Source organism: Garra rufa, chromosome 1, assembly GCF_049309525.1.
Source record: "Garra rufa chromosome 1, GarRuf1.0, whole genome shotgun sequence".
In the NCBI taxonomy this organism is placed as follows: domain Eukaryota; kingdom Metazoa; phylum Chordata; class Actinopteri; order Cypriniformes; family Cyprinidae; genus Garra; species Garra rufa.
This window is the reverse complement of record NC_133361.1, coordinates 91,869,867-91,890,435: the sequence shown is the minus strand read 5'-3', so window position 1 is coordinate 91,890,435 and position 20,569 is coordinate 91,869,867. Positions and strand designations below refer to the sequence as shown.

Here is a 20,569-nt window from a genome sequence, read left to right as displayed (position 1 = left end):
AAAGGTGAGCTCTAAAATTAGCAACTCCTCAATCCAACAGTTTGGTGACTGTCCTTTGTTTGTCATGCTGCTCTCTTATACAGTTGTACTTCCTGCTTCCTGTCATGTGTCTAGTCACATGACAGGCCAACCATCCATTTATTAAAGACACATACACTTAAAATGTTAAGAGTAATAAAATGGCCTAAAAAACATGTAAAACACTTAAAACTCTATAATACATGTAAATGATTGTAATAAATAGAGCGGTAAAACACGTCTTTCTAAAAGCCAGCATATTATATAAATAGTGAAGAAAAGGCAAAAGCTTACAGCACCTGGTATTCCCAGGCGGTCTCCCATCCAAGTACTAACCAGGCCCGACGCTGCTTAGCTTCCGAGATCAGACGAGATCGGGCACTCTCAGCGCGGTATGGCCATAAGCGAGGGCAGCTCCAAAAAGTGGGCTATTTAAAGATCAGCCTCCGTAAAAGCCAGCATATTATATAAATAGTGAAGAAAAGGCAAAAGCTTACAGCACCTGGTATTCCCAGGCGGTCTCCCATAAAAGTGTAACAATCGGCCTTATCAGCCGAGTTACAAGACTAAAATGGGGTCAGATTTAACTGTGAGAGATGACTAGTGGTTAAAAGAATGAGACATAAAAGAAAATTGGTTTAAATAGATTTGGTGTATTTACAAGGTTCACATAAAAGACTTTAAAACAACACGATAAAACTAGGTAAACTCTGTTAAAAGAATACAGTTCATTTGTCCATACCCTAAAAACAGGTAAACTCTGTTAAAAGAATACAGTTAATTTGTCCATACCCTAAAAACAGTCCAAGAACCCCAGTGTGTTGATAAGTCCAATGTGAGTGTCCACCAGTGTATATACAATCCACAGAAAGTGTAATCCAAAGTTTGCAGGTGGTGAATGGAAAGGTGAGCTCTAAAATTAGCAACTCCTCAATCCAACAGTTTGGTGACTGTCCTTTGTTTGTCATGCTGCTCTCTTATGCAGTTGTACTTCCTGCTTCCTGTCATGTGTCTAGTCACATGACAGGCCAACCATCCATTTATTAAAGACACATACACTTAAAATGTTAAGAGTAATAAAATGGCCTAAAAAACATGTAAAACACTTAAAACTCTATAATACATGTAAATGATTGTAATAAATAGAGCGGTAAAACACGTCTTTCTAAAAGCCAGCATATTATATAAATAGTGAAGAAAAGGCAAAAGCTTACAGCACCTGGTATTCCCAGGCGGTCTCCCATCCAAGTACTAACCAGGACCGACGCTGCTTAGCTTCCAAGATCAGACGAGATCGGGCGCTCTCAGCGCGGTATGGCCATAAGCGAGGGCTGCTCCAAAAAGTGGGCTATTTAAAGATCAGCCTCCGTAAAAGCCAGCATATTATATAAATAGTGAAGAAAAGGCAAAAGCTTACAGCACCTGGTATTCCCAGGCGGTCTCCCATCCAAGTACTAACCAGGCCCGACGCTGCTTAGCTTCCGAGATCAGACGAGATCGGGCGCTCTCAGCGCGGTATGGCCATAAGCGAGGGCTGCTCCAAAAAGTGGGCTATTTAAAGATCAGCCTCCGTAAAAGCCAGCATATTATATAAATAGTGAAGAAAAGGCAAAAGCTTACAGCACCTGGTATTCCCAGGCTGTCTCCCATCCAAGTACTAACCAGGCCCGACGCTGCTTAGCTTCCGAGATCAGACGAGATCGGGCGCTCTCAGCGCGGTATGGCCATAAGCGAGGGCTGCTCCAAAAAGTGGGCTATTTAAAGATCAGCCTCCGTAAAAGCCAGCATATTATATAAATAGTGAAGAAAAGGCAAAAGCTTACAGCACCTGGTATTCCCAGGCGGTCTCCCATAAAAGTGTAACAATCGGCCTTATCAGCCGAGTTACAAGACTAAAATGGGGTCAGATTTAACTGTGAGAGATGACTAGTGGTTAAAAGAATGAGACATAAAAGAAAATTGGTTTAAATAGATTTGGTGTATTTACAAGGTTCACATAAAAGACTTTAAAACAACACGATAAAACTAGGTAAACTCTGTTAAAAGAATACAGTTCATTTGTCCATACCCTAAAAACAGGTAAACTCTGTTAAAAGAATACAGTTCATTTGTCCATACCCTAAAAACAGTCCAAGAACCCCAGTGTGTTGATAAGTCCAATGTGAGTGTCCACCAGTGTATATACAATCCACAGAAAGTGTAATCCAAAGTTTGCAGGTGGTGAATGGAAAGGTGAGCTCTAAAATTAGCAACTCCTCAATCCAACAGTTTGGTGACTGTCCTTTGTTTGTCATGCTGCTCTCTTATACAGTTGTACTTCCTGCTTCCTGTCATGTGTCTAGTCACATGACAGGCCAACCATCCATTTATTAAAGACACATACACTTAAAATGTTAAGAGTAATAAAATGGCCTAAAAAACATGTAAAACACTTAAAACTCTATAATACATGTAAATGATTGTAATAAATAGAGCGGTAAAACACGTCTTTCTAAAAGCCAGCATATTATATAAATAGTGAAGAAAAGGCAAAAGCTTACAGCACCTGGTATTCCCAGGCGGTCTCCCATCCAAGTACTAACCAGGCCCGACGCTGCTTAGCTTCCGAGATCAGACGAGATCGGGCGCTCTCAGCGCGGTATGGCCATAAGCGAGGGCTGCTCCAAAAAGTGGGCTATTTAAAGATCAGCCTCCGTAAAAGCCAGCATATTATATAAATAGTGAAGAAAAGGCAAAAGCTTACAGCACCTGGTATTCCCAGGCGGTCTCCCATCCAAGTACTAACCAGGCCCGACGCTGCTTAGCTTCCGAGATCAGACGAGATCGGGCGCTCTCAGCGCGGTATGGCCATAAGCGAGGGCTGCTCCAAAAAGTGGGCTATTTAAAGATCAGCCTCCGTAAAAGCCAGCATATTATATAAATAGTGAAGAAAAGGCAAAAGCTTACAGCACCTGGTATTCCCAGGCGGTCTCCCATAAAAGTGTAACAATCGGCCTTATCAGCCGAGTTACAAGACTAAAATGGGGTCAGATTTAACTGTGAGAGATGACTAGTGGTTAAAAGAATGAGACATAAAAGAAAATTGGTTTAAATAGATTTGGTGTATTTACAAGGTTCACACAAAAGACTTTAAAACAACACGATAAAACTAGGTAAACTCTGTTAAAAGAATACAGTTCTTTTGTCCATACCCTAAAAACAGGTAAACTCTGTTAAAAGAATACAGTTCATTTGTCCATACCCTAAAAACAGTCCAAGAACCCCAGTGTGTTGATAAGTCCAATGTGAGTGTCCACCAGTGTATATACAATCCACAGAAAGTGTAATCCAAAGTTTGTAGGTGGTGAATGGAAAGGTGAGCTCTAAAATTAGCAACTCCTCAATCCAACAGTTTGGTGACTGTCCTTTGTTTGTCATGCTGCTCTCTTATACAGTTGTACTTCCTGCTTCCTGTCATGTGTCTAGTCACATGACAGGCCAACCATCCATTTATTAAAGACACATACACTTAAAATGTTAAGAGTAATAAAATGGCCTAAAAAACATGTAAAACACTTAAAACTCTATAATACATGTAAATGATTGTAATAAATAGAGCGGTAAAACACGTCTTTCTAAAAGCCAGCATATTATATAAATAGTGAAGAAAAGGCAAAAGCTTACAGCACCTGGTATTCCCAGGCGGTCTCCCATCCAAGTACTAACCAGGCCCGACGCTGCTTAGCTTCCGAGATCAGACGAGATCGGGCACTCTCAGCGCGGTATGGCCATAAGCGAGGGCAGCTCCAAAAAGTGGGCTATTTAAAGATCAGCCTCCGTAAAAGCCAGCATATTATATAAATAGTGAAGAAAAGGCAAAAGCTTACAGCACCTGGTATTCCCAGGCGGTCTCCCATAAAAGTGTAACAATCGGCCTTATCAGCCGAGTTACAAGACTAAAATGGGGTCAGATTTAACTGTGAGAGATGACTAGTGGTTAAAAGAATGAGACATAAAAGAAAATTGGTTTAAATAGATTTGGTGTATTTACAAGGTTCACATAAAAGACTTTAAAACAACACGATAAAACTAGGTAAACTCTGTTAAAAGAATACAGTTCATTTGTCCATACCCTAAAAACAGGTAAACTCTGTTAAAAGAATACAGTTCATTTGTCCATACCCTAAAAACAGTCCAAGAACCCCAGTGTGTTGATAAGTCCAATGTGAGTGTCCACCAGTGTATATACAATCCACAGAAAGTGTAATCCAAAGTTTGCAGGTGGTGAATGGAAAGGTGAGCTCTAAAATTAGCAACTCCTCAATCCAACAGTTTGGTGACTGTCCTTTGTTTGTCATGCTGCTCTCTTATACAGTTGTACTTCCTGCTTCCTGTCATGTGTCTAGTCACATGACAGGCCAACCATCCATTTATTAAAGACACATACACTTAAAATGTTAAGAGTAATAAAATGGCCTAAAAAACATGTAAAACACTTAAAACTCTATAATACATGTAAATGATTGTAATAAATAGAGCGGTAAAACACGTCTTTCTAAAAGCCAGCATATTATATAAATAGTGAAGAAAAGGCAAAAGCTTACAGCACCTGGTATTCCCAGGCGGTCTCCCATCCAAGTACTAACCAGGCCCGACGCTGCTTAGCTTCCGAGATCAGACGAGATCGGGCACTCTCAGCGCGGTATGGCCATAAGCGAGGGCAGCTCCAAAAAGTGGGCTATTTAAAGATCAGCCTCCGTAAAAGCCAGCATATTATATAAATAGTGAAGAAAAGGCAAAAGCTTACAGCACCTGGTATTCCCAGGCGGTCTCCCATAAAAGTGTAACAATCGGCCTTATCAGCCGAGTTACAAGACTAAAATGGGGTCAGATTTAACTGTGAGAGATGACTAGTGGTTAAAAGAATGAGACATAAAAGAAAATTGGTTTAAATAGATTTGGTGTATTTACAAGGTTCACATAAAAGACTTTAAAACAACACGATAAAACTAGGTAAACTCTGTTAAAAGAATACAGTTCATTTGTCCATACCCTAAAAACAGGTAAACTCTGTTAAAAGAATACAGTTAATTTGTCCATACCCTAAAAACAGTCCAAGAACCCCAGTGTGTTGATAAGTCCAATGTGAGTGTCCACCAGTGTATATACAATCCACAGAAAGTGTAATCCAAAGTTTGCAGGTGGTGAATGGAAAGGTGAGCTCTAAAATTAGCAACTCCTCAATCCAACAGTTTGGTGACTGTCCTTTGTTTGTCATGCTGCTCTCTTATGCAGTTGTACTTCCTGCTTCCTGTCATGTGTCTAGTCACATGACAGGCCAACCATCCATTTATTAAAGACACATACACTTAAAATGTTAAGAGTCATAAAATGGCCTAAAAAACATGTAAAACACTTAAAACTCTATAATACATGTAAATGATTGTAATAAATAGAGCGGTAAAACACGTCTTTCTAAAAGCCAGCATATTATATAAATAGTGAAGAAAAGGCAAAAGCTTACAGCACCTGGTATTCCCAGGCGGTCTCCCATCCAAGTACTAACCAGGACCGACGCTGCTTAGCTTCCAAGATCAGACGAGATCGGGCGCTCTCAGCGCGGTATGGCCATAAGCGAGGGCTGCTCCAAAAAGTGGGCTATTTAAAGATCAGCCTCCGTAAAAGCCAGCATATTATATAAATAGTGAAGAAAAGGCAAAAGCTTACAGCACCTGGTATTCCCAGGCGGTCTCCCATCCAAGTACTAACCAGGCCCGACGCTGCTTAGCTTCCGAGATCAGACGAGATCGGGCGCTCTCAGCGCGGTATGGCCATAAGCGAGGGCTGCTCCAAAAAGTGGGCTATTTAAAGATCAGCCTCCGTAAAAGCCAGCATATTATATAAATAGTGAAGAAAAGGCAAAAGCTTACAGCACCTGGTATTCCCAGGCGGTCTCCCATCCAAGTACTAACCAGGCCCGACGCTGCTTAGCTTCCGAGATCAGACGAGATCGGGCGCTCTCAGCGCGGTATGGCCATAAGCGAGGGCTGCTCTAAAAAGTGGGCTATTTAAAGATCAGCCTCCGTAAAAGCCAGCATATTATATAAATAGTGAAGAAAAGGCAAAAGCTTACAGCACCTGGTATTCCCAGGCGGTCTCCCATAAAAGTGTAACAATCGGCCTTATCAGCCGAGTTACAAGACTAAAATGGGGTCAGATTTAACTGTGAGAGATGACTAGTGGTTAAAAGAATGAGACATAAAAGAAAATTGGTTTAAATAGATTTGGTGTATTTACAAGGTTCACATAAAAAGACTTTAAAACAACACGATAAAACTAGGTAAACTCTGTTAAAAGAATACAGTTCATTTGTCCATACCCTAAAAACAGTCCAAGAACCCCAGTGTGTTGATAAGTCCAATGTGAGTGTCCACCAGTGTATATACAATCCACAGAAAGTGTAATCCAAAGTTTGCAGGTGGTGAATGGAAAGGTGAGCTCTAAAATTAGCAACTCCTCAATCCAACAGTTTGGTGACTGTCCTTTGTTTGTCATGCTGCTCTCTTATGCAGTTGTACTTCCTGCTTCCTGTCATCTGTCTAGTCACATGACAGGCCAACCATCCATTTATTAAAGACACATACACTTAAAATGTTAAGAGTAATAAAATGGCCTAAAAAACATGTAAAACACTTAAAACTCTATAATACATGTAAATGATTGTAATAAATAGAGCGGTAAAACACGTCTTTCTAAAAGCCAGCATATTATATAAATAGTGAAGAAAAGGCAAAAGCTTACAGCACCTGGTATTCCCAGGCGGTCTCCCATCCAAGTACTAACCAGGCCCGACGCTGCTTAGCTTCCGAGATCAGACGAGATCGGGCGCTCTCAGCGCGGTATGGCCATAAGCGAGGGCTGCTCCAAAAAGTGGGCTATTTAAAGATCAGCCTCCGTAAAAGCCAGCATATTATATAAATAGTGAAGAAAAGGCAAAAGCTTACAGCACCTGGTATTCCCAGGCGGTCTCCCATCCAAGTACTAACCAGGCCCGACGCTGCTTAGCTTCCGAGATCAGACGAGATCGGGCGCTCTCAGCGCGGTATGGCCATAAGCGAGGGCTGCTCCAAAAAGTGGGCTATTTAAAGATCAGCCTCCGTAAAAGCCAGCATATTATATAAATAGTGAAGAAAAGGCAAAAGCTTACAGCACCTGGTATTCCCAGGCGGTCTCCCATAAAAGTGTAACAATCGGCCTTATCAGCCGAGTTACAAGACTAAAATGGGGTCAGATTTAACTGTGAGAGATGACTAGTGGTTAAAAGAATGAGACATAAAAGAAAATTGGTTTAAATAGATTTGGTGTATTTACAAGGTTCACATAAAAGACTTTAAAACAACACGATAAAACTAGGTAAACTCTGTTAAAAGAATACAGTTCATTTGTCCATACCCTAAAAACAGGTAAACTCTGTTAAAAGAATACAGTTCATTTGTCCATACCCTAAAAACAGTCCAAGAACCCCAGTGTGTTGATAAGTCCAATGTGAGTGTCCACCAGTGTATATACAATCCACAGAAAGTGTAATCCAAAGTTTGCAGGTGGTGAATGGAAAGGTGAGCTCTAAAATTAGCAACTCCTCAATCCAACAGTTTGGTGACTGTCCTTTGTTTGTCATGCTGCTCTCTTATACAGTTGTACTTCCTGCTTCCTGTCATGTGTCTAGTCACATGACAGGCCAACCATCCATTTATTAAAGACACATACACTTAAAATGTTAAGAGTAATAAAATGGCCTAAAAAACATGTAAAACACTTAAAACTCTATAATACATGTAAATGATTGTAATAAATAGAGCGGTAAAACACGTCTTTCTAAAAGCCAGCATATTATATAAATAGTGAAGAAAAGGCAAAAGCTTACAGCACCTGGTATTCCCAGGCGGTCTCCCATCCAAGTACTAACCAGGCCCGACGCTGCTTAGCTTCCGAGATCAGACGAGATCGGGCGCTCTCAGCGCGGTATGGCCATAAGCGAGGGCTGCTCCAAAAAGTGGGCTATTTAAAGATCAGCCTCCGTAAAAGCCAGCATATTATATAAATAGTGAAGAAAAGGCAAAAGCTTACAGCACCTGGTATTCCCAGGCGGTCTCCCATCCAAGTACTAACCAGGCCCGACGCTGCTTAGCTTCCGAGATCAGACGAGATCGGGTGCTCTCAGCGCGGTATGGCCATAAACGAGGTCTGCTCCAAAAAGTGGGCTATTTAAAGATCAGCCTCCGTAAAAGCCAGCATATTATATAAATAGTGAAGAAAAGGCAAAAGCTTACAGCACCTGGTATTCCCAGGCGGTCTCCCATAAAAGTTTAACAATCGGCCTTATCAGCCGAGTTACAAGACTAAAATGGGGTCAGATTTAACTGTGAGAGATGACTAGTGGTTAAAAGAATGAGACATAAAAGAAAATTGGTTTAAATAGATTTGGTGTATTTACAAGGTTCACACAAAAGACTTTAAAACAACACGATAAAACTAGGTAAACTCTGTTAAAAGAATACAGTTCTTTTGTCCATACCCTAAAAACAGGTAAACTCTGTTAAAAGAATACAGTTCATTTGTCCATACCCTAAAAACAGTCCAAGAACCCCAGTGTGTTGATAAGTCCAATGTGAGTGTCCACCAGTGTATATACAATCCACAGAAAGTGTAATCCAAAGTTTGCAGGTGGTGAATGGAAAGGTGAGCTCTAAAATTAGCAACTCCTCAATCCAACAGTTTGGTGACTGTCCTTTGTTTGTCATGCTGCTCTCTTATACAGTTGTACTTCCTGCTTCCTGTCATGTGTCTAGTCACATGACAGGCCAACCATCCATTTATTAAAGACACATACACTTAAAATGTTAAGAGTAATAAAATGGCCTAAAAAACATGTAAAACACTTAAAACTCTATAATACATGTAAATGATTGTAATAAATAGAGCGGTAAAACACGTCTTTCTAAAAGCCAGCATATTATATAAATAGTGAAGAAAAGGCAAAAGTTTACAGCACCTGGTATTCCCAGGCGGTCTCCCATCCAAGTACTAACCAGGCCCGACGCTGCTTAGCTTCCGAGATCAGACGAGATCGGGCACTCTCAGCGCGGTATGGCCATAAGCGAGGGCAGCTCCAAAAAGTGGGCTATTTAAAGATCAGCCTCCGTAAAAGCCAGCATATTATATAAATAGTGAAGAAAAGGCAAAAGCTTACAGCACCTGGTATTCCCAGGCGGTCTCCCATAAAAGTGTAACAATCGGCCTTATCAGCCGAGTTACAAGACTAAAATGGGGTCAGATTTAACTGTGAGAGATGACTAGTGGTTAAAAGAATGAGACATAAAAGAAAATTGGTTTAAATAGATTTGGTGTATTTACAAGGTTCACATAAAAGACTTTAAAACAACACGATAAAACTAGGTAAACTCTGTTAAAAGAATACAGTTCATTTGTCCATACCCTAAAAACAGGTAAACTCTGTTAAAAGAATACAGTTCATTTGTCCATACCCTAAAAACAGTCCAAGAACCCCAGTGTGTTGATAAGTCCAATGTGAGTGTCCACCAGTGTATATACAATCCACAGAAAGTGTAATCCAAAGTTTGCAGGTGGTGAATGGAAAGGTGAGCTCTAAAATTAGCAACTCCTCAATCCAACAGTTTGGTGACTGTCCTTTGTTTGTCATGCTGCTCTCTTATACAGTTGTACTTCCTGCTTCCTGTCATGTGTCTAGTCACATGACAGGCCAACCATCCATTTATTAAAGACACATACACTTAAAATGTTAAGAGTAATAAAATGGCCTAAAAAACATGTAAAACACTTAAAACTCTATAATACATGTAAATGATTGTAATAAATAGAGCGGTAAAACACGTCTTTCTAAAAGCCAGCATATTATATAAATAGTGAAGAAAAGGCAAAAGCTTACAGCACCTGGTATTCCCAGGCGGTCTCCCATCCAAGTACTAACCAGGCCCGACGCTGCTTAGCTTCCGAGATCAGACGAGATCGGGCGCTCTCAGCGCGGTATGGCCATAAGCGAGGGCTGCTCCAAAAAGTGGGCTATTTAAAGATCAGCCTCCGTAAAAGCCAGCATATTATATAAATAGTGAAGAAAAGGCAAAAGCTTACAGCACCTGGTATTCCCAGGCGGTCTCCCATCCAAGTACTAACCAGGCCCGACGCTGCTTAGCTTCCGAGATCAGACGAGATCGGGCGCTCTCAGCGCGGTATGGCCATAAGCGAGGGCTGCTCCAAAAAGTGGGCTATTTAAAGATCAGCCTCCGTAAAAGCCAGCATATTATATAAATAGTGAAGAAAAGGCAAAAGCTTACAGCACCTGGTATTCCCAGGCGGTCTCCCATAAAAGTGTAACAATCGGCCTTATCAGCCGAGTTACAAGACTAAAATGGGGTCAGATTTAACTGTGAGAGATGACTAGTGGTTAAAAGAATGAGACATAAAAGAAAATTGGTTTAAATAGATTTGGTGTATTTACAAGGTTCACATAAAAAGACTTTAAAACAACACGATAAAACTAGGTAAACTCTGTTAAAAGAATACTGTTCATTTGTCCATACCCTAAAAACAGGTAAACTCTGTTAAAAGAATACAGTTCATTTGTCCATACCCTAAAAACAGTCCAAGAACCCCAGTGTGTTGATAAGTCCAATGTGAGTGTCCACCAGTGTATATACAATCCACAGAAAGTGTAATCCAAAGTTTGCAGGTGGTGAATGGAAAGGTGAGCTCTAAAATTAGCAACTCCTCAATCCAACAGTTTGGTGACTGTCCTTTGTTTGTCATGCTGCTCTCTTATGCAGTTGTACTTCCTGCTTCCTGTCATGTGTCTAGTCACATGACAGGCCAACCATCCATTTATTAAAGACACATACACTTAAAATGTTAAGAGTAATAAAATGGCCTAAAAAACATGTAAAACACTTAAAACTCTATAATACATGTAAATGATTGTAATAAATAGAGCGGTAAAACACGTCTTTCTAAAAGCCAGCATATTATATAAATAGTGAAGAAAAGGCAAAAGCTTACAGCACCTGGTATTCCCAGGCGGTCTCCCATCCAAGTACTAACCAGGCCCGACGCTGCTTAGCTTCCGAGATCAGACGAGATCGGGCGCTCTCAGCGCGGTATGGCCATAAGCGAGGGCTGCTCCAAAAAGTGGGCTATTTAAAGATCAGCCTCCGTAAAAGCCAGCATATTATATAAATAGTGAAGAAAAGGCAAAAGCTTACAGCACCTGGTATTCCCAGGCGGTCTCCCATCCAAGTACTAACCAGGCCCGACGCTGCTTAGCTTCCGAGATCAGACGAGATCGGGCGCTCTCAGCGCGGTATGGCCATAAACGAGGTCTGCTCCAAAAAGTGGGCTATTTAAAGATCAGCCTCCGTAAAAGCCAGCATATTATATAAATAGTGAAGAAAAGGCAAAAGCTTACAGCACCTGGTATTCCCAGGCGGTCTCCCATAAAAGTGTAACAATCGGCCTTATCAGCCGAGTTACAAGACTAAAATGGGGTCAGATTTAACTGTGAGAGATGACTAGTGGTTAAAAGAATGAGACATAAAAGAAAATTGGTTTAAATAGATTTGGTGTATTTACAAGGTTCACATAAAAGACTTTAAAACAACACGATAAAACTAGGTAAACTCTGTTAAAAGAATACAGTTCTTTTGTCCATACCCTAAAAACAGGTAAACTCTGTTAAAAGAATACAGTTAATTTGTCCATACCCTAAAAACAGTCCAAGAACCCCAGTGTGTTGATAAGTCCAATGTGAGTGTCCACCAGTGTATATACAATCCACAGAAAGTGTAATCCAAAGTTTGCAGGTGGTGAATGGAAAGGTGAGCTCTAAAATTAGCAACTCCTCAATCCAACAGTTTGGTGACTGTCCTTTGTTTGTCATGCTGCTCTCTTATACAGTTGTACTTCCTGCTTCCTGTCATGTGTCTAGTCACATGACAGGCCAACCATCCATTTATTAAAGACACATACACTTAAAATGTTAAGAGTAATAAAATGGCCTAAAAAACATGTAAAACACTTAAAACTCTATAATACATGTAAATGATTGTAATAAATAGAGCGGTAAAACACGTCTTTCTAAAAGCCAGCATATTATATAAATAGTGAAGAAAAGGCAAAAGCTTACAGCACCTGGTATTCCCAGGCGGTCTCCCATCCAAGTACTAACCAGGCCCGACGCTGCTTAGCTTCCGAGATCAGACGAGATCGGGCACTCTCAGCGCGGTATGGCCATAAGCGAGGGCAGCTCCAAAAAGTGGGCTATTTAAAGATCAGCCTCCGTAAAAGCCAGCATATTATATAAATAGTGAAGAAAAGGCAAAAGCTTACAGCACCTGGTATTCCCAGGCGGTCTCCCATCCAAGTACTAACCAGGCCCGACGCTGCTTAGCTTCCGAGATCAGACGAGATCGGGCGCTCTCAGCGCGGTATGGCCATAAACGAGGGCTGCTCCAAAAAGTGGGCTATTTAAAGATCAGCCTCCGTAAAAGCCAGCATATTATATAAATAGTGAAGAAAAGGCAAAAGCTTACAGCACCTGGTATTCCCAGGCGGTCTCCCATAAAAGTGTAACAATCGGCCTTATCAGCCGAGTTACAAGACTAAAATGGGGTCAGATTTAACTGTGAGAGATGACTAGTGGTTAAAAGAATGAGACATAAAAGAAAATTGGTTTAAATAGATTTGGTGTATTTACAAGGTTCACATAAAAGACTTTAAAACAACACGATAAAACTAGGTAAACTCTGTTAAAAGAATACAGTTCATTTGTCCATACCCTAAAAACAGTCCAAGAACCCCAGTGTGTTGATAAGTCCAATGTGAGTGTCCACCAGTGTATATACAATCCACAGAAAGTGTAATCCAAAGTTTGCAGGTGGTGAATGGAAAGGTGAGCTCTAAAATTAGCAACTCCTCAATCCAACAGTTTGGTGACTGTCCTTTGTTTGTCATGCTGCTCTCTTATGCAGTTGTACTTCCTGCTTCCTGTCATCTGTCTAGTCACATGACAGGCCAACCATCCATTTATTAAAGACACATACACTTAAAATGTTAAGAGTAATAAAATGGCCTAAAAAACATGTAAAACACTTAAAACTCTATAATACATGTAAATGATTGTAATAAATAGAGCGGTAAAACACGTCTTTCTAAAAGCCAGCATATTATATAAATAGTGAAGAAAAGGCAAAAGCTTACAGCACCTGGTATTCCCAGGCGGTCTCCCATCCAAGTACTAACCAGGCCCGACGCTGCTTAGCTTCCGAGATCAGACGAGATCGGGCGCTCTCAGCGCGGTATGGCCATAAGCGAGGGCTGCTCCAAAAAGTGGGCTATTTAAAGATCAGCCTCCGTAAAAGCCAGCATATTATATAAATAGTGAAGAAAAGGCAAAAGCTTACAGCACCTGGTATTCCCAGGCGGTCTCCCATCCAAGTACTAACCAGGCCCGACGCTGCTTAGCTTCCGAGATCAGACGAGATCGGGCGCTCTCAGCGCGGTATGGCCATAAGCGAGGGCTGCTCCAAAAAGTGGGCTATTTAAAGATCAGCCTCCGTAAAAGCCAGCATATTATATAAATAGTGAAGAAAAGGCAAAAGCTTACAGCACCTGGTATTCCCAGGCGGTCTCCCATAAAAGTGTAACAATCGGCCTTATCAGCCGAGTTACAAGACTAAAATGGGGTCAGATTTAACTGTGAGAGATGACTAGTGGTTAAAAGAATGAGACATAAAAGAAAATTGGTTTAAATAGATTTGGTGTATTTACAAGGTTCACATAAAAGACTTTAAAACAACACGATAAAACTAGGTAAACTCTGTTAAAAGAATACAGTTCATTTGTCCATACCCTAAAAACAGGTAAACTCTGTTAAAAGAATACAGTTCATTTGTCCATACCCTAAAAACAGTCCAAGAACCCCAGTGTGTTGATAAGTCCAATGTGAGTGTCCACCAGTGTATATACAATCCACAGAAAGTGTAATCCAAAGTTTGCAGGTGGTGAATGGAAAGGTGAGCTCTAAAATTAGCAACTCCTCAATCCAACAGTTTGGTGACTGTCCTTTGTTTGTCATGCTGCTCTCTTATACAGTTGTACTTCCTGCTTCCTGTCATGTGTCTAGTCACATGACAGGCCAACCATCCATTTATTAAAGACACATACACTTAAAATGTTAAGAGTAATAAAATGGCCTAAAAAACATGTAAAACACTTAAAACTCTATAATACATGTAAATGATTGTAATAAATAGAGCGGTAAAACACGTCTTTCTAAAAGCCAGCATATTATATAAATAGTGAAGAAAAGGCAAAAGCTTACAGCACCTGGTATTCCCAGGCGGTCTCCCATCCAAGTACTAACCAGGCCCGACGCTGCTTAGCTTCCGAGATCAGACGAGATCGGGCGCTCTCAGCGCGGTATGGCCATAAGCGAGGGCTGCTCCAAAAAGTGGGCTATTTAAAGATCAGCCTCCGTAAAAGCCAGCATATTATATAAATAGTGAAGAAAAGGCAAAAGCTTACAGCACCTGGTATTCCCAGGCGGTCTCCCATCCAAGTACTAACCAGGCCCGACGCTGCTTAGCTTCCGAGATCAGACGAGATCGGGCGCTCTCAGCGCGGTATGGCCATAAACGAGGTCTGCTCCAAAAAGTGGGCTATTTAAAGATCAGCCTCCGTAAAAGCCAGCATATTATATAAATAGTGAAGAAAAGGCAAAAGCTTACAGCACCTGGTATTCCCAGGCGGTCTCCCATAAAAGTGTAACAATCGGCCTTATCAGCCGAGTTACAAGACTAAAATGGGGTCAGATTTAACTGTGAGAGATGACTAGTGGTTAAAAGAATGAGACATAAAAGAAAATTGGTTTAAATAGATTTGGTGTATTTACAAGGTTCACACAAAAGACTTTAAAACAACACGATAAAACTAGGTAAACTCTGTTAAAAGAATACAGTTCTTTTGTCCATACCCTAAAAACAGGTAAACTCTGTTAAAAGAATACAGTTCATTTGTCCATACCCTAAAAACAGTCCAAGAACCCCAGTGTGTTGATAAGTCCAATGTGAGTGTCCACCAGTGTATATACAATCCACAGAAAGTGTAATCCAAAGTTTGCAGGTGGTGAATGGAAAGGTGAGCTCTAAAATTAGCAACTCCTCAATCCAACAGTTTGGTGACTGTCCTTTGTTTGTCATGCTGCTCTCTTATACAGTTGTACTTCCTGCTTCCTGTCATGTGTCTAGTCACATGACAGGCCAACCATCCATTTATTAAAGACACATACACTTAAAATGTTAAGAGTAATAAAATGGCCTAAAAAACATGTAAAACACTTAAAACTCTATAATACATGTAAATGATTGTAATAAATAGAGCGGTAAAACACGTCTTTCTAAAAGCCAGCATATTATATAAATAGTGAAGAAAAGGCAAAAGCTTACAGCACCTGGTATTCCCAGGCGGTCTCCCATCCAAGTACTAACCAGGCCCGACGCTGCTTAGCTTCCGAGATCAGACGAGATCGGGCACTCTCAGCGCGGTATGGCCATAAGCGAGGGCAGCTCCAAAAAGTGGGCTATTTAAAGATCAGCCTCCGTAAAAGCCAGCATATTATATAAATAGTGAAGAAAAGGCAAAAGCTTACAGCACCTGGTATTCCCAGGCGGTCTCCCATAAAAGTGTAACAATCGGCCTTATCAGCCGAGTTACAAGACTAAAATGGGGTCAGATTTAACTGTGAGAGATGACTAGTGGTTAAAAGAATGAGACATAAAAGAAAATTGGTTTAAATAGATTTGGTGTATTTACAAGGTTCACATAAAAGACTTTAAAACAACACGATAAAACTAGGTAAACTCTGTTAAAAGAATACAGTTCATTTGTCCATACCCTAAAAACAGGTAAACTCTGTTAAAAGAATACAGTTCATTTGTCCATACCCTAAAAACAGTCCAAGAACCCCAGTGTGTTGATAAGTCCAATGTGAGTGTCCACCAGTGTATATACAATCCACAGAAAGTGTAATCCAAAGTTTGCAGGTGGTGAATGGAAAGGTGAGCTCTAAAATTAGCAACTCCTCAATCCAACAGTTTGGTGACTGTCCTTTGTTTGTCATGCTGCTCTCTTATACAGTTGTACTTCCTGCTTCCTGTCATGTGTCTAGTCACATGACAGGCCAACCATCCATTTATTAAAGACACATACACTTAAAATGTTAAGAGTAATAAAATGGCCTAAAAAACATGTAAAACACTTAAAACTCTATAATACATGTAAATGATTGTAATAAATAGAGCGGTAAAACACGTCTTTCTAAAAGCCAGCATATTATATAAATAGTGAAGAAAAGGCAAAAGCTTACAGCACCTGGTATTCCCAGGCGGTCTCCCATCCAAGTACTAACCAGGCCCGACGCTGCTTAGCTTCCGAGATCAGACGAGATCGGGCACTCTCAGCGCGGTATGGCCATAAGCGAGGGCAGCTCCAAAAAGTGGGCTATTTAAAGATCAGCCTCCGTAAAAGCCAGCATATTATATAAATAGTGAAGAAAAGGCAAAAGCTTACAGCACCTGGTATTCCCAGGCGGTCTCCCATAAAAGTGTAACAATCGGCCTTATCAGCCGAGTTACAAGACTAAAATGGGGTCAGATTTAACTGTGAGAGATGACTAGTGGTTAAAAGAATGAGACATAAAAGAAAATTGGTTTAAATAGATTTGGTGTATTTACAAGGTTCACATAAAAGACTTTAAAACAACACGATAAAACTAGGTAAACTCTGTTAAAAGAATACAGTTCATTTGTCCATACCCTAAAAACAGGTAAACTCTGTTAAAAGAATACAGTTAATTTGTCCATACCCTAAAAACAGTCCAAGAACCCCAGTGTGTTGATAAGTCCAATGTGAGTGTCCACCAGTGTATATACAATCCACAGAAAGTGTAATCCAAAGTTTGCAGGTGGTGAATGGAAAGGTGAGCTCTAAAATTAGCAACTCCTCAATCCAACAGTTTGGTGACTGTCCTTTGTTTGTCATGCTGCTCTCTTATGCAGTTGTACTTCCTGCTTCCTGTCATGTGTCTAGTCACATGACAGGCCAACCATCCATTTATTAAAGACACATACACTTAAAATGTTAAGAGTAATAAAATGGCCTAAAAAACATGTAAAACACTTAAAACTCTATAATACATGTAAATGATTGTAATAAATAGAGCGGTAAAACACGTCTTTCTAAAAGCCAGCATATTATATAAATAGTGAAGAAAAGGCAAAAGCTTACAGCACCTGGTATTCCCAGGCGGTCTCCCATCCAAGTACTAACCAGGACCGACGCTGCTTAGCTTCCAAGATCAGACGAGATCGGGCGCTCTCAGCGCGGTATGGCCATAAGCGAGGGCTGCTCCAAAAAGTGGGCTATTTAAAGATCAGCCTCCGTAAAAGCCAGCATATTATATAAATAGTGAAGAAAAGGCAAAAGCTTACAGCACCTGGTATTCCCAGGCGGTCTCCCATCCAAGTACTAACCAGGCCCGACGCTGCTTAGCTTCCGAGATCAGACGAGATCGGGCGCTCTCAGCGCGGTATGGCCATAAGCGAGGGCTGCTCCAAAAAGTGGGCTATTTAAAGATCAGCCTCCGTAAAAGCCAGCATATTATATAAATAGTGAAGAAAAGGCAAAAGCTTACAGCACCTGGTATTCCCAGGCGGTCTCCCATCCAAGTACTAACCAGGCCCGACGCTGCTTAGCTTCCGAGATCAGACGAGATCGGGCGCTCTCAGCGCGGTATGGCCATAAGCGAGGGCTGCTCCAAAAAGTGGGCTATTTAAAGATCAGCCTCCGTAAAAGCCAGCATATTATATAAATAGTGAAGAAAAGGCAAAAGCTTACAGCACCTGGTATTCCCAGGCGGTCTCCCATAAAAGTGTAACAATCGGCCTTATCAGCCGAGTTACAAGACTAAAATGGGGTCAGATTTAACTGTGAGAGATGACTAGTGGTTAAAAGAATGAGACATAAAAGAAAATTGGTTTAAATAGATTTGGTGTATTTACAAGGTTCACATAAAAAGACTTTAAAACAACACGATAAAACTAGGTAAACTCTGTTAAAAGAATACAGTTCATTTGTCCATACCCTAAAAACAGTCCAAGAACCCCAGTGTGTTGATAAGTCCAATGTGAGTGTCCACCAGTGTATATACAATCCACAGAAAGTGTAATCCAAAGTTTGCAGGTGGTGAATGGAAAGGTGAGCTCTAAAATTAGCAACTCCTCAATCCAACAGTTTGGTGACTGTCCTTTGTTTGTCATGCTGCTCTCTTATGCAGTTGTACTTCCTGCTTCCTGTCATCTGTCTAGTCACATGACAGGCCAACCATCCATTTATTAAAGACACATACACTTAAAATGTTAAGAGTAATAAAATGGCCTAAAAAACATGTAAAACACTTAAAACTCTATAATACATGTAAATGATTGTAATAAATAGAGCGGTAAAACACGTCTTTCTAAAAGCCAGCATATTATATAAATAGTGAAGAAAAGGCAAAAGCTTACAGCACCTGGTATTCCCAGGCGGTCTCCCATCCAAGTACTAACCAGGCCCGACGCTGCTTAGCTTCCGAGATCAGACGAGATCGGGCGCTCTCAGCGCGGTATGGCCATAAGCGAGGACTGCTCCAAAAAGTGGGCTATTTAAAGATCAGCCTCCGTAAAAGCCAGCATATTATATAAATAGTGAAGAAAAGGCAAAAGCTTACAGCACCTGGTATTCCCAGGCGGTCTCCCATCCAAGTACTAACCAGGCCCGACGCTGCTTAGCTTCCGAGATCAGACGAGATCGGGCGCTCTCAGCGCGGTATGGCCATAAGCGAGGGCTGCTCCAAAAAGTGGGCTATTTAAAGATCAGCCTCCGTAAAAGCCAGCATATTATATAAATAGTGAAGAAAAGGCAAAAGCTTACAGCACCTGGTATTCCCAGGCGGTCTCCCATAAAAGTGTAACAATCGGCCTTATCAGCCGAGTTACAAGACTAAAATGGGGTCAGATTTAACTGTGAGAGATGACTAGTGGTTAAAAGAATGAGACATAAAAGAAAATTGGTTTAAATAGATTTGGTGTATTTACAAGGTTCACATAAAAGACTTTAAAACAACACGATAAAACTAGGTAAACTCTGTTAAAAGAATACAGTTCATTTGTCCATACCCTAAAAACAGGTAAACTCTGTTAAAAGAATACAGTTCATTTGTCCATACCCTAAAAACAGTCCAAGAACCCCAGTGTGTTGATAAGTCCAATGTGAGTGTCCACCAGTGTATATACAATCCACAGAAAGTGTAATCCAAAGTTTGCAGGTGGTGAATGGAAAGGTGAGCTCTAAAATTAGCAACTCCTCAATCCAACAGTTTGGTGACTGTCCTTTGTTTGTCATGCTGCTCTCTTATACAGTTGTACTTCCTGCTTCCTGTCATGTGTCTAGTCACATGACAGGCCAACCATCCATTTATTAAAGACACATACACTTAAAATGTTAAGAGTAATAAAATGGCCTAAAAAACATGTAAAACACTTAAAACTCTATAATACATGTAAATGATTGTAATAAATAGAGCGGTAAAACACGTCTTTCTAAAAGCCAGCATATTATATAAATAGTGAAGAAAAGGCAAAAGCTTACAGCACCTGGTATTCCCAGGCGGTCTCCCATCCAAGTACTAACCAGGCCCGACGCTGCTTAGCTTCCGAGATCAGACGAGATCGGGCGCTCTCAGCGCGGTATGGCCATAAGCGAGGGCTGCTCCAAAAAGTGGGCTATTTAAAGATCAGCCTCCGTAAAAGCCAGCATATTATATAAATAGTGAAGAAAAGGCAAAAGCTTACAGCACCTGGTATTCCCAGGCGGTCTCCCATCCAAGTACTAACCAGGCCCGACGCTGCTTAGCTTCCGAGATCAGACGAGATCGGGTGCTCTCAGCGCGGTATGGCCATAAACGAGGTCTGCTCCAAAAAGTGGGCTATTTAAAGATCAGCCTCCGTAAAAGCCAGCATATTATATAAATAGTGAAGAAAAGGCAAAAGCTTACAGCACCTGGTATTCCCAGGCGGTCTCCCATAAAAGTGTAACAATCGGCCTTATCAGCCGAGTTACAAGACTAAAATGGGGTCAGATTTAACTGTGAGAGATGACTAGTGGTTAAAAGAATGAGACATAAAAGAAAATTGGTTTAAATAGATTTGGTGTATTTACAAGGTTCACACAAAAGACTTTAAAACAACACGATAAAACTAGGTAAACTCTGTTAAAAGAATACAGTTCTTTTGTCCATACCCTAAAAACAGGTAAACTCTGTTAAAAGAATACAGTTCATTTGTCCATACCCTAAAAACAGTCCAAGAACCCCAGTGTGTTGATAAGTCCAATGTGAGTGTCCACCAGTGTATATACAATCCACAGAAAGTGTAATCCAAAGTTTGCA

General features: G+C 40.8%; 35 non-coding genes across 35 annotated transcripts; all 35 read right to left on the bottom strand.

Moving 5' to 3' along the window:
- Positions 1 to 305: 305 nt before the first annotated feature.
- Positions 306 to 424, bottom strand: LOC141297558 (5S ribosomal RNA). The gene has a single exon (XR_012341403.1). It is a non-coding gene; the product is annotated as a 5S ribosomal RNA (ribosomal RNA).
- An 801-nt stretch (positions 425 to 1,225) lies between these two features.
- On the bottom strand, positions 1,226 to 1,344 carry LOC141318598 (5S ribosomal RNA). Its single transcript, XR_012352904.1, has one exon. It is a non-coding gene; the product is annotated as a 5S ribosomal RNA (ribosomal RNA).
- Positions 1,345 to 1,428: 84 nt separating this feature from the next.
- LOC141290358 (5S ribosomal RNA) lies at positions 1,429 to 1,547 on the bottom strand. Its single transcript, XR_012340109.1, has one exon. It is a non-coding gene; the product is annotated as a 5S ribosomal RNA (ribosomal RNA).
- Positions 1,548 to 1,631: 84 nt separating this feature from the next.
- Positions 1,632 to 1,750, bottom strand: LOC141318409 (5S ribosomal RNA). The gene has a single exon (XR_012352729.1). It is a non-coding gene; the product is annotated as a 5S ribosomal RNA (ribosomal RNA).
- Positions 1,751 to 2,551: 801 nt separating this feature from the next.
- LOC141290277 (5S ribosomal RNA) lies at positions 2,552 to 2,670 on the bottom strand. The gene has a single exon (XR_012340085.1). It is a non-coding gene; the product is annotated as a 5S ribosomal RNA (ribosomal RNA).
- An 84-nt stretch (positions 2,671 to 2,754) lies between these two features.
- LOC141290199 (5S ribosomal RNA) lies at positions 2,755 to 2,873 on the bottom strand. The gene has a single exon (XR_012340070.1). It is a non-coding gene; the product is annotated as a 5S ribosomal RNA (ribosomal RNA).
- Positions 2,874 to 3,674: 801 nt separating this feature from the next.
- On the bottom strand, positions 3,675 to 3,793 carry LOC141297550 (5S ribosomal RNA). The gene has a single exon (XR_012341402.1). It is a non-coding gene; the product is annotated as a 5S ribosomal RNA (ribosomal RNA).
- An 801-nt stretch (positions 3,794 to 4,594) lies between these two features.
- LOC141297543 (5S ribosomal RNA) lies at positions 4,595 to 4,713 on the bottom strand. Its single transcript, XR_012341401.1, has one exon. It is a non-coding gene; the product is annotated as a 5S ribosomal RNA (ribosomal RNA).
- An 801-nt stretch (positions 4,714 to 5,514) lies between these two features.
- On the bottom strand, positions 5,515 to 5,633 carry LOC141318596 (5S ribosomal RNA). Its single transcript, XR_012352902.1, has one exon. It is a non-coding gene; the product is annotated as a 5S ribosomal RNA (ribosomal RNA).
- An 84-nt stretch (positions 5,634 to 5,717) lies between these two features.
- On the bottom strand, positions 5,718 to 5,836 carry LOC141290128 (5S ribosomal RNA). The gene has a single exon (XR_012340051.1). It is a non-coding gene; the product is annotated as a 5S ribosomal RNA (ribosomal RNA).
- Positions 5,837 to 5,920: 84 nt separating this feature from the next.
- LOC141290052 (5S ribosomal RNA) lies at positions 5,921 to 6,039 on the bottom strand. The gene has a single exon (XR_012340036.1). It is a non-coding gene; the product is annotated as a 5S ribosomal RNA (ribosomal RNA).
- A 752-nt stretch (positions 6,040 to 6,791) lies between these two features.
- On the bottom strand, positions 6,792 to 6,910 carry LOC141289978 (5S ribosomal RNA). Its single transcript, XR_012340024.1, has one exon. It is a non-coding gene; the product is annotated as a 5S ribosomal RNA (ribosomal RNA).
- An 84-nt stretch (positions 6,911 to 6,994) lies between these two features.
- LOC141289899 (5S ribosomal RNA) lies at positions 6,995 to 7,113 on the bottom strand. Its single transcript, XR_012340009.1, has one exon. It is a non-coding gene; the product is annotated as a 5S ribosomal RNA (ribosomal RNA).
- An 801-nt stretch (positions 7,114 to 7,914) lies between these two features.
- On the bottom strand, positions 7,915 to 8,033 carry LOC141289821 (5S ribosomal RNA). The gene has a single exon (XR_012339996.1). It is a non-coding gene; the product is annotated as a 5S ribosomal RNA (ribosomal RNA).
- An 84-nt stretch (positions 8,034 to 8,117) lies between these two features.
- LOC141298880 (5S ribosomal RNA) lies at positions 8,118 to 8,236 on the bottom strand. Its single transcript, XR_012341668.1, has one exon. It is a non-coding gene; the product is annotated as a 5S ribosomal RNA (ribosomal RNA).
- An 801-nt stretch (positions 8,237 to 9,037) lies between these two features.
- Positions 9,038 to 9,156, bottom strand: LOC141317805 (5S ribosomal RNA). Its single transcript, XR_012352160.1, has one exon. It is a non-coding gene; the product is annotated as a 5S ribosomal RNA (ribosomal RNA).
- An 801-nt stretch (positions 9,157 to 9,957) lies between these two features.
- Positions 9,958 to 10,076, bottom strand: LOC141289751 (5S ribosomal RNA). The gene has a single exon (XR_012339984.1). It is a non-coding gene; the product is annotated as a 5S ribosomal RNA (ribosomal RNA).
- Positions 10,077 to 10,160: 84 nt separating this feature from the next.
- Positions 10,161 to 10,279, bottom strand: LOC141289684 (5S ribosomal RNA). Its single transcript, XR_012339971.1, has one exon. It is a non-coding gene; the product is annotated as a 5S ribosomal RNA (ribosomal RNA).
- An 802-nt stretch (positions 10,280 to 11,081) lies between these two features.
- On the bottom strand, positions 11,082 to 11,200 carry LOC141289616 (5S ribosomal RNA). Its single transcript, XR_012339958.1, has one exon. It is a non-coding gene; the product is annotated as a 5S ribosomal RNA (ribosomal RNA).
- Positions 11,201 to 11,284: 84 nt separating this feature from the next.
- LOC141296259 (5S ribosomal RNA) lies at positions 11,285 to 11,403 on the bottom strand. The gene has a single exon (XR_012341216.1). It is a non-coding gene; the product is annotated as a 5S ribosomal RNA (ribosomal RNA).
- Positions 11,404 to 12,204: 801 nt separating this feature from the next.
- LOC141297535 (5S ribosomal RNA) lies at positions 12,205 to 12,323 on the bottom strand. The gene has a single exon (XR_012341400.1). It is a non-coding gene; the product is annotated as a 5S ribosomal RNA (ribosomal RNA).
- An 84-nt stretch (positions 12,324 to 12,407) lies between these two features.
- On the bottom strand, positions 12,408 to 12,526 carry LOC141296252 (5S ribosomal RNA). The gene has a single exon (XR_012341215.1). It is a non-coding gene; the product is annotated as a 5S ribosomal RNA (ribosomal RNA).
- Positions 12,527 to 13,277: 751 nt separating this feature from the next.
- Positions 13,278 to 13,396, bottom strand: LOC141289562 (5S ribosomal RNA). Its single transcript, XR_012339947.1, has one exon. It is a non-coding gene; the product is annotated as a 5S ribosomal RNA (ribosomal RNA).
- An 84-nt stretch (positions 13,397 to 13,480) lies between these two features.
- LOC141289495 (5S ribosomal RNA) lies at positions 13,481 to 13,599 on the bottom strand. Its single transcript, XR_012339933.1, has one exon. It is a non-coding gene; the product is annotated as a 5S ribosomal RNA (ribosomal RNA).
- Positions 13,600 to 14,400: 801 nt separating this feature from the next.
- Positions 14,401 to 14,519, bottom strand: LOC141289422 (5S ribosomal RNA). Its single transcript, XR_012339921.1, has one exon. It is a non-coding gene; the product is annotated as a 5S ribosomal RNA (ribosomal RNA).
- An 84-nt stretch (positions 14,520 to 14,603) lies between these two features.
- On the bottom strand, positions 14,604 to 14,722 carry LOC141296236 (5S ribosomal RNA). Its single transcript, XR_012341213.1, has one exon. It is a non-coding gene; the product is annotated as a 5S ribosomal RNA (ribosomal RNA).
- Positions 14,723 to 15,523: 801 nt separating this feature from the next.
- On the bottom strand, positions 15,524 to 15,642 carry LOC141297527 (5S ribosomal RNA). The gene has a single exon (XR_012341399.1). It is a non-coding gene; the product is annotated as a 5S ribosomal RNA (ribosomal RNA).
- An 801-nt stretch (positions 15,643 to 16,443) lies between these two features.
- Positions 16,444 to 16,562, bottom strand: LOC141297520 (5S ribosomal RNA). The gene has a single exon (XR_012341398.1). It is a non-coding gene; the product is annotated as a 5S ribosomal RNA (ribosomal RNA).
- Positions 16,563 to 17,363: 801 nt separating this feature from the next.
- Positions 17,364 to 17,482, bottom strand: LOC141318595 (5S ribosomal RNA). Its single transcript, XR_012352901.1, has one exon. It is a non-coding gene; the product is annotated as a 5S ribosomal RNA (ribosomal RNA).
- Positions 17,483 to 17,566: 84 nt separating this feature from the next.
- Positions 17,567 to 17,685, bottom strand: LOC141289341 (5S ribosomal RNA). The gene has a single exon (XR_012339910.1). It is a non-coding gene; the product is annotated as a 5S ribosomal RNA (ribosomal RNA).
- An 84-nt stretch (positions 17,686 to 17,769) lies between these two features.
- Positions 17,770 to 17,888, bottom strand: LOC141289271 (5S ribosomal RNA). The gene has a single exon (XR_012339894.1). It is a non-coding gene; the product is annotated as a 5S ribosomal RNA (ribosomal RNA).
- Positions 17,889 to 18,640: 752 nt separating this feature from the next.
- LOC141289213 (5S ribosomal RNA) lies at positions 18,641 to 18,759 on the bottom strand. The gene has a single exon (XR_012339873.1). It is a non-coding gene; the product is annotated as a 5S ribosomal RNA (ribosomal RNA).
- An 84-nt stretch (positions 18,760 to 18,843) lies between these two features.
- On the bottom strand, positions 18,844 to 18,962 carry LOC141289134 (5S ribosomal RNA). Its single transcript, XR_012339847.1, has one exon. It is a non-coding gene; the product is annotated as a 5S ribosomal RNA (ribosomal RNA).
- An 801-nt stretch (positions 18,963 to 19,763) lies between these two features.
- Positions 19,764 to 19,882, bottom strand: LOC141289027 (5S ribosomal RNA). Its single transcript, XR_012339789.1, has one exon. It is a non-coding gene; the product is annotated as a 5S ribosomal RNA (ribosomal RNA).
- Positions 19,883 to 19,966: 84 nt separating this feature from the next.
- Positions 19,967 to 20,085, bottom strand: LOC141298801 (5S ribosomal RNA). Its single transcript, XR_012341651.1, has one exon. It is a non-coding gene; the product is annotated as a 5S ribosomal RNA (ribosomal RNA).
- Positions 20,086 to 20,569: the final 484 nt, after the last annotated feature.